The sequence below is a fragment of the Primulina tabacum genome, chromosome 7 (genome assembly GCF_025594145.1).
Source record: "Primulina tabacum isolate GXHZ01 chromosome 7, ASM2559414v2, whole genome shotgun sequence".
Lineage (NCBI taxonomy): Eukaryota > Viridiplantae > Streptophyta > Magnoliopsida > Lamiales > Gesneriaceae > Primulina > Primulina tabacum.
In genome coordinates this window covers 4,736,536-4,750,038 of record NC_134556.1, presented here as the reverse complement: position 1 = coordinate 4,750,038, position 13,503 = coordinate 4,736,536, and positions in this window count along the sequence as shown.

Genomic DNA, 13,503 nt, shown 5'->3' with positions numbered 1-13,503 from the left:
AAAAATCAAAATCAAGAATTAAAAAATGAAAAAATTGATCAAATAAAATCTGTTATTACCCTTAGAAGTGGTAAAATAGTTAATGATCCATATAGTAATGAAAACAAGGATCATTTAAAATCAAAGAGTAAGGATGATAATCCTGATACTTTTGAGAATGATGATACCTTAAATTTTAAGAATAATATGGTGAATGATAAATCATCTGAAATATTAAATAAGTCAAATAAACCTCCACCATTTCCTCATGCATTAACAAATCATAAAAAACAAAAAAATGATTCTGATATCTATGAAGTTTTTAAACAAGTGAAGATAAATATTCCATTATTAGATGCTATTAAACAAGTACCTTCTTATGCAAAACTTTTAAAAGACTTATGTACTGTAAAGAGAAAATTGCATATGAAGAAAAAAGCATTCTTGGCTGAACAAGTAAGTTCTATTCTTCAAAATAATTATAGTTTAAAATATAAAGATCCTGTTTGTCCAACAATTTCATGTATTATTGGAGAAAATAAAATTAAAAAAGCTTTATTGGATTTGGGAGCAAGTATGAATTTACTTCCTTATTCAGTTTATGAAAAACTTAATTTAGGAGAATTAAAACCCACTTCTGTTACTCTCTTACTGGCGGCTAGGTCAATCAAAATACCTAGAGGTATTGTAGAAGATGTGTTGGTTCAAGTTGATAAATTCATATATCATGTAGATTTTATTGTTTTGGATACACAACTAATAGAAGTACATAATGAAACTCCAGTAATATTGGGACGACCATTTCTAGCAACTTCAAATGCTTTAATTAATTGTCGAAATAGAATAATGAAATTGTCTTTTGGAAATATGACTCTAGAACTTAATGTGTTCAATTTATGTAAACAACCAAGTATTAATGAAAATGAATATGATAATGAAATTGAAACAATTGTGGAAGAAAATATACAAGAAGAAAACTTAAATCAACAATCTGAAGTTTTTTCAATAGAAAGTTTTGAGTCTAAAAATAATTTTAAAGTAGATGATAATACAAAACTTGAATTAAAAGTTTTACCATTAGAATTGAAATATGTATTTCTTGGTGAAAATAAAACATTTCCTGATGTAATTTCTTCTACTCTTTTGCCAAATCAAGAAGAAGATTTGATTAAATTACTTAAAAAATATAAAAATGCAATTGGATGGACTTTGAAAGATATAAAAGGTATGAATCCTTTAATTTGTACACATAAAATTCACTTGGAAGAAAATGCTAAAACATATCAACAACCACAAAGAAGGTTAAATCCACATATGAAGTAAGTTGTTAAGAATGAAGTATTAAAACTATTAGACGCTAGAATTATCTATCCAATTTCAGATAGTAAATGGGTAAGTCCAACACAAGTAGTACCTAAAAAGTCAGGCATCACTGTTATAAAAAATGAAAAGGGAGAGTTATTACAAGCTAGGATTCCATCTAGTTGGCGTATGTGTATTGATTATAGAAAATTAAATGATGCAACTAGAAAAGATCATTTCCCACTACCATTTTTAGATCAAATTCTAGAAAAAAGTAGCAAGAAATTCTTATTACTGTTTTCTTGATGGGTATTCGGGGTATTATCAAATACCTATATCATTAGAAAATCAAGAAAAAACTACTTTTACTTGTCCTTTCGGAACTTTTGCATTTAAAAGAATCCCATTTGGTTTATGTAATGCTCCGGCTACTTTTCAAAGATGCATGTTAAGTATTTTCAGTGATATGATTGAAGAATATGTAGAAGTTTTTATGGATGATATAACTGTTTTTGGAAACTCATTTGAAAATTGTCTTAAAAATCTAGAAGAAGTATTAAAAAGATGTGAAGAAAAAAAATCTTGTTTTAAATTGGGAAAAATGTCATTATATGGTTAAATTTGGAATTGTTTTAGGACATGTGATATCTGAAAAAGAAATTGAAGTTGATAAAGCCAAATTTGATGTTATTGCTAATTTAACATCACCAAAAACGGTCAATGAAGTTCGATCATTCTTGGGTCATGCAGGATTTTATAGAATGTTTATAAAAAATTTCAGCATAATATCTAAACCAATTTCAAATCTTTTAACAAAAGATACACAATTTGAATGGACTCAGAAATGTGAAAATGCTTTTAAAAAAATTATTAATCTTTTAGTTACATCACCTATTTTAGAACCTCCAGATTGGTCTTTACCATTTGAATTAATGTGTGATGCAAGTGATTATGCTATAGGAGCTGTGTTAGGACAAAGAAAAGAAGTAAAACCTTATGCAATCTATTATTCTAGTAGAACCTTAAATAGTGCCTAAATAAATTATTCAACTACCTGAAAAAGAATTACTTTCAGTAGTATTTGCATTAGATAAGTTTCGATCTTATTTAATTGGTTCTACTACTATTGTTTACACCGATCATTCTGCCATAAAATATTTATCAAATAAACAAGATGCTAAGCCAAGATTAATACGGTGGATTCTATTGTTACAAGAATTTGATATTATAATTAAAGATAAAAAAGGAAAAGAAAATGTTGTAGCCGATCATTTATCTAGAATAATGACTGAATCATCTCATAAAAGAATACCAATAAATGAAAATTTTCCAGATGATCAGTTGTTTTATGCTACTATTATGCCCTGGTTTGCTAAAATTGTAAATTTTCTTGTGACAAATAAAATGCCTTCTCATTGGAATTCATAGGATAAGAATAAATTCTTGATAGAAGTTAAAAATTTTTATTGGGATGATCCTTACTTTTTTAAGTATTGTCCTGACCAAATTCTTCGACGATGCATACCCGACAATGAAGTAAGTAATGTTATTAAATTTTGTCATTCTGAAGCATGTGGAGGTCATTTTTCATCCAATAAAACAGCTACAAAAATCTTACAATGTGGATTTTATTGGTCGTCTTTATTCAAAGATACGCATTTATTTTGCAAATCTTGTGAAAACTGTCAGAAGATGGGATCAATTTCAAAACGAAACATGATGCCTTTAAATCCAATCATAATTATTGAAATATTTGATAGTTGGGGGATAGATTTTATGGGTCCATTTCTATTATCTTTTGGATATACGTACATTTTAGTCGCTGTTGATTATGTTTCAAAATGGATTGAAGCAATTGCATGTAGAACTAATGATCATAAAGTTGTTATAAAATTTTTAAAAGAAAATATTTTTAGCCGATTTGGAATATCTAGAGCAATAATTAGTGATGGGGGAAGTCATTTTATAAATAAATCATTTTCTTCTTTGTTAAGAAAATATGGCATTACACATAAAGTTTCTACCCCATATCATCCTCAAAGTAATGGTCAAGTTGAACTTGCAAATAGAGAAATAAAACAAATTTTAGAGAAAACAGTTAATCCAAATCGAAAAGATTGGTCTTTAAGATTAACTGATGCATTATGGGCATATAGAACTGCATTTAAAACATCATTAGGGATGTCACCATATAGGTTAATTTTTGGTAAGCATTGTCATTTACCGGTTGAACTTGAACATAAAGCTTATTGGGCAATTAAAGCATTTAATATTAATTTAGATGATGCATCTAAATTAAGAAAATTGCAAATAAATGAACTTGAAGAATTAAGAAATGATGCATATGAAAATTCAAAGATTTATAAAGATAAAACTAAAGCCTTTCATGATAAAAATATTATGAGAAAGTCATTTGAAATTGGACGAAAAGTTTTGCTTTATAATTCTCGTTTGCATTTATTTCCATGTAAACTAAGATCGAGTTGGTCAGGACAATTTATAGTCAAATTTGTTTATCCTCATGGTTCTGTTGATATTGAAAATCCTAAAAATAATGACGTGTTTAAAGTTAATGGGCAAAGACTTAAGCCTTTTATTGAAAATAAAATTCTTAATAATGAGTATATGCCTTTATATGATCCACAATAGTTGTTTGATATTTTCATTTTGTTTTGCAGATTCTAGTTCATTTCCCGGTTAAGTGGCGGATAACTGTACTCCGTGACTGTTTAAGTCGGTTTCTTCAGTTTTCCCAAAATAATTGAAATATATAATAATAATAATAATAATATGGATGCGTGTATTATGAATCTTCGTAAATATTTTGCTTGTTTACCTGATAATGCATTGAAAAAAATTTATAAAGCTAGATGTGAGCTGCTAAGGTTGATGATGTCATATGGCATACCGAATGATGTCCGTTTGATAATTGAAGCAAAAGTCCGATTGGTTGGGGAAGCAAGTGAATTAATAATAAGACATATGCCAGGATTTGGTAAAAGCACAAATGCCAAAAAGTGAAGAGCTAAACGTATAGGTGGATGTCATAAATGTGCAAGGTGGACTTGTAAGGGAAAATGCAAAAATGTTGGAATGACATCAATGAATAGAGAAGATAAAATTTTATTCATTAAGAATGGTCTGAGTAAAGAGCCTTTGGATAATTTTCTAGAGGTTCTTGATACGCATTCTAGTGGGTACGTGCAAAATGAACTTCTTAAATTATGGTGGCAATTTCAACAGGAGGAATATCAATATGGACGGTGGAATCAGCCTTACAAAGATCCTACTGTAGTAACGCATATCTATTTAGATAAGTAAATATATATACACAATTTCGTCTTGGGAATATGACGTTAAAAGACCATGTTTGCCAATTTATAAGAAAATTGTATGGGAAGTATATCCTCGTTTCATAGAAAGCGTTGAAGCCGTTACTGAACGTAAAATCAGAGGAAGATGTGAGCCACAATCACAACTACGCTGTATATATTTGTTTTAATTTTGTCATTTTTATTTTCTTTTAATAATAATAATTTCCTGTTCAAATATTGACTTTTGGCATGTTATGCTTATAAATTCATATGCTGTGATCTAACAATTACAAAAAAAAACATATTTCTCAACATGTCAACGTCCACGGTAAGTAAAATAAAAAATATTTGTGTATTTTGTGGATCTAGTGCAGGAAAAGATTCAATTTATGAAGAAGTAGCAGAAAATCTTGGAATAACACTTGCTAAAAAAAAGATTCATTTGGTATATGGTAGTGGTGAAGTTGGCCTCATGGGAAAAGTTGCAAAAGCTGCGCATGCAGGTGGAAGTGAAGTTTTAGGCATTATTCCGATTTCCTTAGCCAATCTTACAGGACCAACAATAGGAGAAGAAATGAAAGTGGACAACATGTATGAACGAATTACTCAAATGATTGAACATTCAGATGCTTTCATTGCTTTACCAGGAGGTTTCGGTACTTTGAAAAAATATTTCATACTGTTTGTTGGGCACAATTAAATATCCACAATAAGCCAATTGGTTTGTTAAATGTTAACAATTATTATGATAAACTGTTATCGTTTCTTGATGAAGTGGTAGAAGATGGATTTATTTCATTAGCTTCGCGAAGGATGTTAGTTTCTGCTACAAGTGAAGGTGAACTTATTGATTTACTGCAAGGATTTAGTCATTAACCAGATCCATCTTTATCTCAACTTAATTGGCCAACATCCAAAAGTAAGAAAAGAAAATTCATGTGATGCTAAACTTGTGATTCAACGGTATGTTTTAATGTTTTTATTTCAAGTATGAATAATTTCTTTTTCTTCTCCTTTAGTTTTTTTTATATAAAAATTAAAATATATACTTATATATAGTAATAATAATAATAATTTTTAGTTCAATTGTCGAGTAAGGTGTCAGTAAAATGCACCTAAGACTCATTAGTTAATAATTATTGGAAAATCACAATACACTAGATTTTAATATTCATTATATTCAAAATACAGACTAAAAGAAAAATTAGTTTTTCATATGTACCAATTTATATATATTTTTTGATCAATTAATATAAAATATATAATAGATGTGTTCATATATATATATATATATATATATATATATATAATTGTATGTGTTTTCAAATAAAATAATTTCTAAAATTTTTATGAGAATATAGTTAAAAGATATGGTTTGTATGGTTGTTAACATGTATAATTGAAAGAATTCTTTTGTAAAAGTATAATATATACTCACACATCTTTTGTGAGTGAGTGGTGAGAAATGAGAAAACAATTAATAAACTTTTATTGATTATTAAAAAAATGGTTAATTACAAGAATATAACTCCCCTAAAAAAAAATATTTATTGAAAAAAGAAAAAAAAGAAGTAAATATATAACGGACTGCAAAATACTTTATTCATTGTAATTTTTTTTTTAGATTTGATTGATGTACTATCAATGTGTTCTAAAAACATCAATATTATGTTCAAAAAAAAAACAAAAAAACAAAAAAAAACAAACAAACAAACAAAAAGATTTGTTTGTGCTAGATAAGTTTCAAAGGTAGTCGGATGTATCCGTTATATAATGTTTATATATATACATATATATATATATATTTATGGTAGAATGTTTGGATAAAAAATTTTATGTTATTGTAAAATTTTGCAGTCACGTTATTTAAAAAAAAACAATAAAAAAAAGGGGATTTTATTCTTTGTAAATTTTCCTATTTTGTTTTCAATATTAGTTTAATTAATTGTTTGCTTTAATACTTAGCCTTTTTCAATGAGAGTTAATATTCATTCCAATTCCATGAGTGAAAACTAGCTATTCCTTAAACATTTTGACCTGAAAGAATATATGGAGTTGAGGCTTTTACAATAATATTCTTGATATTATACATGTTATGGTGGGTGGTGTGAATTATCTTTTTGACTATATTATTATAAAAAATTTAGAAATTTTAAAAAAATTATATATATATATATATATTGTTACTTTATATATTATTAGAAAATAAGAATAATAATAAAACACATCTAATTATATATTATTATATTAAACGAAAATATATATATATAAATCGGTATATGATTTTGTTTTTAATGAATATGTTTGTATTTGAATATATAAAAGTAATAAAGAATCTAGGTTGTGATTTTCCGATAAATTTTATTACTAAGGGACTAGTAATAAGATAATGTGGGGGTGTGATGAAACTTAAAATTAATAATTTATTATATGTTAAAACCTGTATTTTAAAATTTATGTTTCATTAAAATTATAAAATTATGTTATTTTAGTATTGTTTGTTTATATTTAATTGTCTTACTAAATATGTTTTATTTTCAGGTTTTCTATGTGTTGGTAAAATAATGATAACTCAAGCTAGAAAATTCAAATGGAGGTGACTCAAACATGTTTGGAATCCTTGAGAAATTATCTACAACTTTGCAGAAGACATGATTGCCTAAAAAGTTCATTAAGATGATCAAATTGTGCAAATATCAAAAGGAGGACAAATTTACTTTTACTATGACCAGCATATAGTAAAAAAATCATAACTATTTAAATATTTAACCAAATGAGATGAACCAAGTGGCCAAATTCATCTACAGACAATTCCCCACATGTTTGCCGTTTTGAGCAGAGTCAAATTCGGTGAATAAAGTCGGGGAACAAAGCATTGAAAGAAGGGACATGTAATTGAACTTGGAGGAGACAAAGAATACTATTGCAACTACATGGCATTAATAAAAATTTTGACCCTTTCTCTCATTTGGCCTATAAATAGAGGCCTTGTGCTAGCTTGAAAATCATTCTATCTCATTGTAAAATATAGGGTGAGTGTGTATCAAAGTTCTAAGTTCCAATATATTTTCTTTCATGTTCTCAATTATGAGTGATATTTTAGTGTTGATCAAAAGTAAGCTTATGGCAAGCTAAATCTATTATGTCAAGGTGAAGAGGCTGCATTCTTGGTGAAGTAAGATTGTTTATATTTTGTATATGCTTTCTTTATTTCTTTTCATTTAGCTAACTTATTTTTATTGTAGGTATAAAAATGAATTATTTGTTGTTATCAATTTACATCAAATGCTTGATACCATTAAAGTGGTTATCTTGATTTGTTGTTTAATTTTGATACAATAAATATTTCATCACTTATTATTATATATATATAGATATTTATATATATATATATATTTATATAATAATATCATAATATTTCATTTAGACGATAGCGTGGCTCTGCCGGTTGTTCTAAATGAAATATTATGATTTAATACTAACATCTAACAATCTAACATTTACTTTATCGCAACTAACATTTACTTTTCCGCAACTAACATTTACTTTATCGCAACTAACTTTTACTTTACCGCAACTAACTTATTAAATCAATATATTTCATTTAGGCAATAGCGTGGCTCTGCCGGTTGTTCTAAATCAAATATAATGATATTATTTAACATTTACTTTATGCAATTATTTATTTATATAGTTATAATTATAATCATAGGTACCATATATAAAATATCGGTTAATTCGGTATTTTCTATAGTGGGAACTATATTATATTATGTGTGTGTTTAATTTTCTTGGAACCATTATTTATGGTGGTTTCTTTTGTTTTACTTTTAGTTAAACAATATTACATAAACCAAGAATAAATCCTCAAGCCTTGACAAAATTTATAATTTGTAAACTTCATTCTTGCATTTGGTAATCTATAAATTAACAAATTTAAACTCAAAATAACCTCTCTGAGGATCGATCTCGTACTTACGAAATATATTACTTGCAGACAACCTACACTTGGGTGAATTATTATTTAAGTAGTAGCACTGACATGTCACCGAGCAGTGTCAGGTTGTGATGGGTCGCTGCAATATCTGCAAACAGCAAGGACACTTCGCCAGAGTCTGTCCACAGAAAGGGGTACAGCAAGCTCAGAGTGTATGAGCATCTGGTTCAGTAGCTCAGCCTGAGAGGCAAGCTTCATCTGTTCATTCCTTTCAGCCCATTCCTACACAGACCCAGCCCCGAGCCAGAGGTAGACAGACAGTGAGCCAACCTCCCAGACAGCAGGCTCGAGTGTTTGCACTGACAGAAGAGCAAGCCCAAGATGCACCAGATGATGTGATCGCAGGTATCTGTTTCCTTTGAAGCTATCCTGCTTATGTATTGATAGATACAGGTGCATCTCATACTTTTATATCTGAGCGCTTTGCATTGTTGCATTCATTGCCTGTCGAGTCCTTATCTGCTGTAGTGTCTATTTCTTCTCCGTTGGGAAGTGGTCTTATATCTGTGACTTCAGTTAGACATTGTATACTACAGTTTGAGGGTCACGAGATTGATTTAGATTGTATTGTGCTTGGGTTAGCTGATTTTGACTATATTGTCGGTATCGATATATTAACCAAGTACAGAGCCACTGTAGATTGTTTCCAGAAGATTGTCAGATTCAGACCAGAGATGGCTGATGAGTGGAAATTCTACGGTAAGGGTTCCAGATCTCGGATTCCCTTAGTATCTGTTTTGACGATGACTAGATTTATGCAGAAAGGAGCAGAGGGGTTCTTTGTATATTCAGTAGATCTACTGAAATCGAGCCCAACATTGGCAGATCTGCCAGTAGTTTGCGAGTTTGCTGATGTATTCCCAGACAAGATTCCAGGGTTACCTCCAGCCTGAGAGGTAGATTTCAGTATTGATCTCCTACAAGGTACTGTCCCTATATCTCGAGCTCCGTACAGAATGACGCCGATTGAGTTGAAAGAACTGAAAACACAACTAGAAGATCTTCTAGCCAAAGGGTATATCAGACCGAGTGTTTCCCCTTGGGGCGCTCCAGTGCTATTTGTGCGAAAGAAAGACGGTTCGATGAGATTATGTATTGATTACCGGCAGCTGAACATGGCAACGGTAAAGAACAAATATCCATTGCCTCGTATCGACGATTTATTTGATCAGTTGCATGGATCCTCCGTCTATTCCAAGATTTATTTGAGGTCTGGATATCACCAGCTGAGAGTCCGAGATGTTGATATACCGAAGACAGTGTTCCGAACCAGGTACGGACATTATGAATTTATCGTCATGCCATTTGGTTTAACGAATGCTCCAGCAGTATTTATGGGATTGATGAACCGTGTCTTTCAGAGGTATCTAGATGAGTTTGTTATTGTTTTTATTGATGATATTTTGGTTTACTCAAGAAGTGAGACTGATCATGCCGAGCATTTAAGAATTGTGTTGCAGATGTTGAGAAATGAGAAATTATATGCTAAACAGTCAAAATGTGAGTTTTGGCTGAGACAGGTTGTCTTTTTGGGGCATATCATATTTGGAGATGGTATATCTGTTGATCCTAGCAAGGTTGATGCGGTGATCAGTTGGCCTAGACCGACATCAGTGCCAGAGATACGCAGTTTCATGGGTCTAGCAGGCTATTATCGTCGATTTATCAGAGATTTCTCCAATATTGCAAAGCCGATTACTCAGCTGACTCCGAAGAATACGCCATTTGTGTGGTCTGAAGCCTGTGATTCTAGCTTCTTGGAGTTGAAGAGACGATTGACAAGTGCTCCAGTATTGATGATACCTTCAGGTACTGGGGATTTCATTGTATATTGCGATGCATCTCACAGAGAGTTAGGATGTGTTCTTATGCAGCGAGGACATGTGATCGCATATGCCTCGAGACAGTTGAAACCACACGAGATTCGTTACCCAATTCATGATCTTGAATTGGTGGCCATTGTGTTTGCACTGAAGATATGGCATCATTATCTCTACGGCGAGAAATTTGAAATTTACTCGGATCACAAGAGCCTGAAATATCTTTTTTCTCAATCAGAGTTGAATATGAGACAACGTAGATGGCTCGATTTGTTGAAGGAATTTGATTGCGAGATCAAATATTATCCAGGGAAGTCAAATGCAGCAGCGGATGCCTTGAGTCGAAAGGTATGTTCTTTATCCTTATCGACAATAGGTGTTTCGAATATGATTGAAGATTGCTGTTTGTCTGGATTAGCATTTGATACACATAGTAGACCACTACGACTTGCTACGATTCAAGTTGAGCCAGATTTGATTTTGAGAATTAAAGAAGCACAAAGAACTGATCAGAATATTCAGAAGTCAGTTAAGATGGTCAGATCAGGGCATAATTCAGAGTATCAGGTACATGATCATGTTTTGTATGTGAATAACCGTCTTGTAGTGCCATATGTTTCAGATTTGAAACAACAGATATTGTCAGAAGCGCACTATAGTCGGTTCAGTATTCATCCTGGTGGCAGGAAGATGTATAACGATCTGAAGACACAATTCTGGTGGAAACAGATGAAGTCAGATATTGCAGAATTTGTGTCTAAGTGCTTGAATAGCCAACATGTGAAGGCCGAGAGAAAGAACCCTGGAGGTTTACTTCAGAGTTTATCTATTCCTGAATGGAAATGGGATCACATTTCCATGGATTTCGTTACGAGGTTACCACGATCATCCCGGGGTTGTGATGCGATTTGGGTTATTATTGATAGATTGACCAAATCTGCATGCTTTATTCCATACAGAATGACGTACCAACATGACCAGATGGCAGAGATATATGTCAGAGAGGTAGTCAGATTGCATGATGTGCCGAAGTCGATCGTATCAGATCGTGATCCACGATTCACTTCACACTTTTGGCACAGTTTGCAGCAGGCTTTAGGAACGACATTGCACCTGAGCACTGCATATCATCCTCAGACAGACGGACAGTCAGAGCAGACTATCCAGACCTTAAAGGATATGCTGAGAGCTGTAGTGGTAGACTTTGGCACCAGTTGGCAAGATTCACTACCACTTTGTGAATTCTCGTACAACAACAGCTATCAGACGAGCATTGAGATGACACCGTTTGAAGCATTATATGGCAAGAAGTGCAGATCTCCGCTGTATTGGGATGATGTATCTGAAGTACCAGAACTTGGACCTGATATGATCCGAGAAATGACTGAGAAAGTTAAAGTGATCCAGAAAAGAATAAAGACAACACAGGATAGACGAGCCAAATACGCAAATGTACGTCGTAGACCGTTAGTATTTGAACAAGGAGACAGAGTGTTTTTGAAGATTTCTCCATTCAAAGGCATTGTCAGATTTGGCAAACGTGGAAAGTTATCTCCTAGATACATCGGTCCATACAAGATTCTTGAGAAAATTGGCGATCGTGCCTATCGACTCGCCATTCCACCTTCTCTATCCGGGATACATGATGTCTTCCTTGTATCGATGCTGCATAATACATGCCTGATGCTTCTCATGTTATTCAGCCTGATGAAGCTGAGCTTGACGACACTCTGAGTTATATTGAACATCCAATTCAGATTCTTGATTGGAAAGTTAAACAGCTTAGAACAAAGACTATTCCGTTGGTGAAAATCCAATGGAGTCGTCATGGCATTGAAGAAGCTACCTGGGAGACGGAGTCAGATATGAGACAGAGATTCCCAGAGCTATTCCGTTGAGGTGAGTTTCTATACAGTTTATTATACCTTCTTATTGATATGTGTTGATCGCCTGTGATTTCGGGGACGAAATCGTATCTTAGGGGTGGAGAAATGTAAGGCCCGAAATGTGAGTTGGTAATCAGCAATTATTAATGCATGATTTGATGTATTTATCAAAGGCCAAAGAAGCGATGTTGCAATTCAATTCTAGTTGTAAAATATATGGTTGGGACAGAAGAGACAGTGCACCCGCGGTTCAAAAGATAGTGCACCCGCGATCGTTTTTCATGAAATGTTCAAGGGTTACAGTAGCTTGACTGCACCCGCGGCAAGAACAGGACCGCACCTGCGGTGGATGCATCGAGACAAGACCGCACCCGCGGTACAAGATACACCGCACCCGCGGTCGTGCCTTCTGAAATTATGGAAGTGATCTAGTACGCTCAGCGCGCCCGTGGTGCAGAGTGACCGCACCCGCGGTGTGACGTGAAGAATAAAGAATAAACCATGTGTCCTTGCCATGCATATATAATGTGTATTTGACTTATTCTTTCATTCACTTCAGCAGCAAGAACCGAAGGAAATTCTCAGATAGCCTCAAACTTCATTCCATCTTAGAGATTTGATTGTGAAGAATCTAACCATCCGATTTTCGATCCAAGTTTATATTTGTGCTCCTTACATCTAGGGCTACGAAAGGGTGTAAATTTCAGTACTTTCTTTCATGTTTTGAAGTTGAGAGATTGGAGAAATTTTGATATGATTGAGATTATGTGTTTGAAACGTCCTGCCCTTTTATTTGATTTAAAAGTACTAGAAAATTTTTTTTTATCGGTCAACCCACTTAATACATGAAAATATTTTTATAAAATATTTTGCCCTTTTTAAAGTAAAACCTCAATCAACTAGTATTTAAAAATTCGAGTGAAATGATCGTAAAGTAAAATCGTCTACTGTTTTACCAAACCTAAAAAGCAATAATTTGAAAAGTAAAGCCCATACTAAACCTCTCAAAAATATCTCAAAAGCATAAATAAATAATCTTAAAAATCTTTAACATAAAACATAAAGCATAATGCGGAAAATGTAGCGCTGGTCCTCGGGTTGTGTGCGCCTCCGGCCCAGCCAAATCACTCATCAAGTCCTCCCTCAATACCACCTGCATCCATCACACCTAGTGAGTCTAAAGACTCAACACACCATCATCTTGA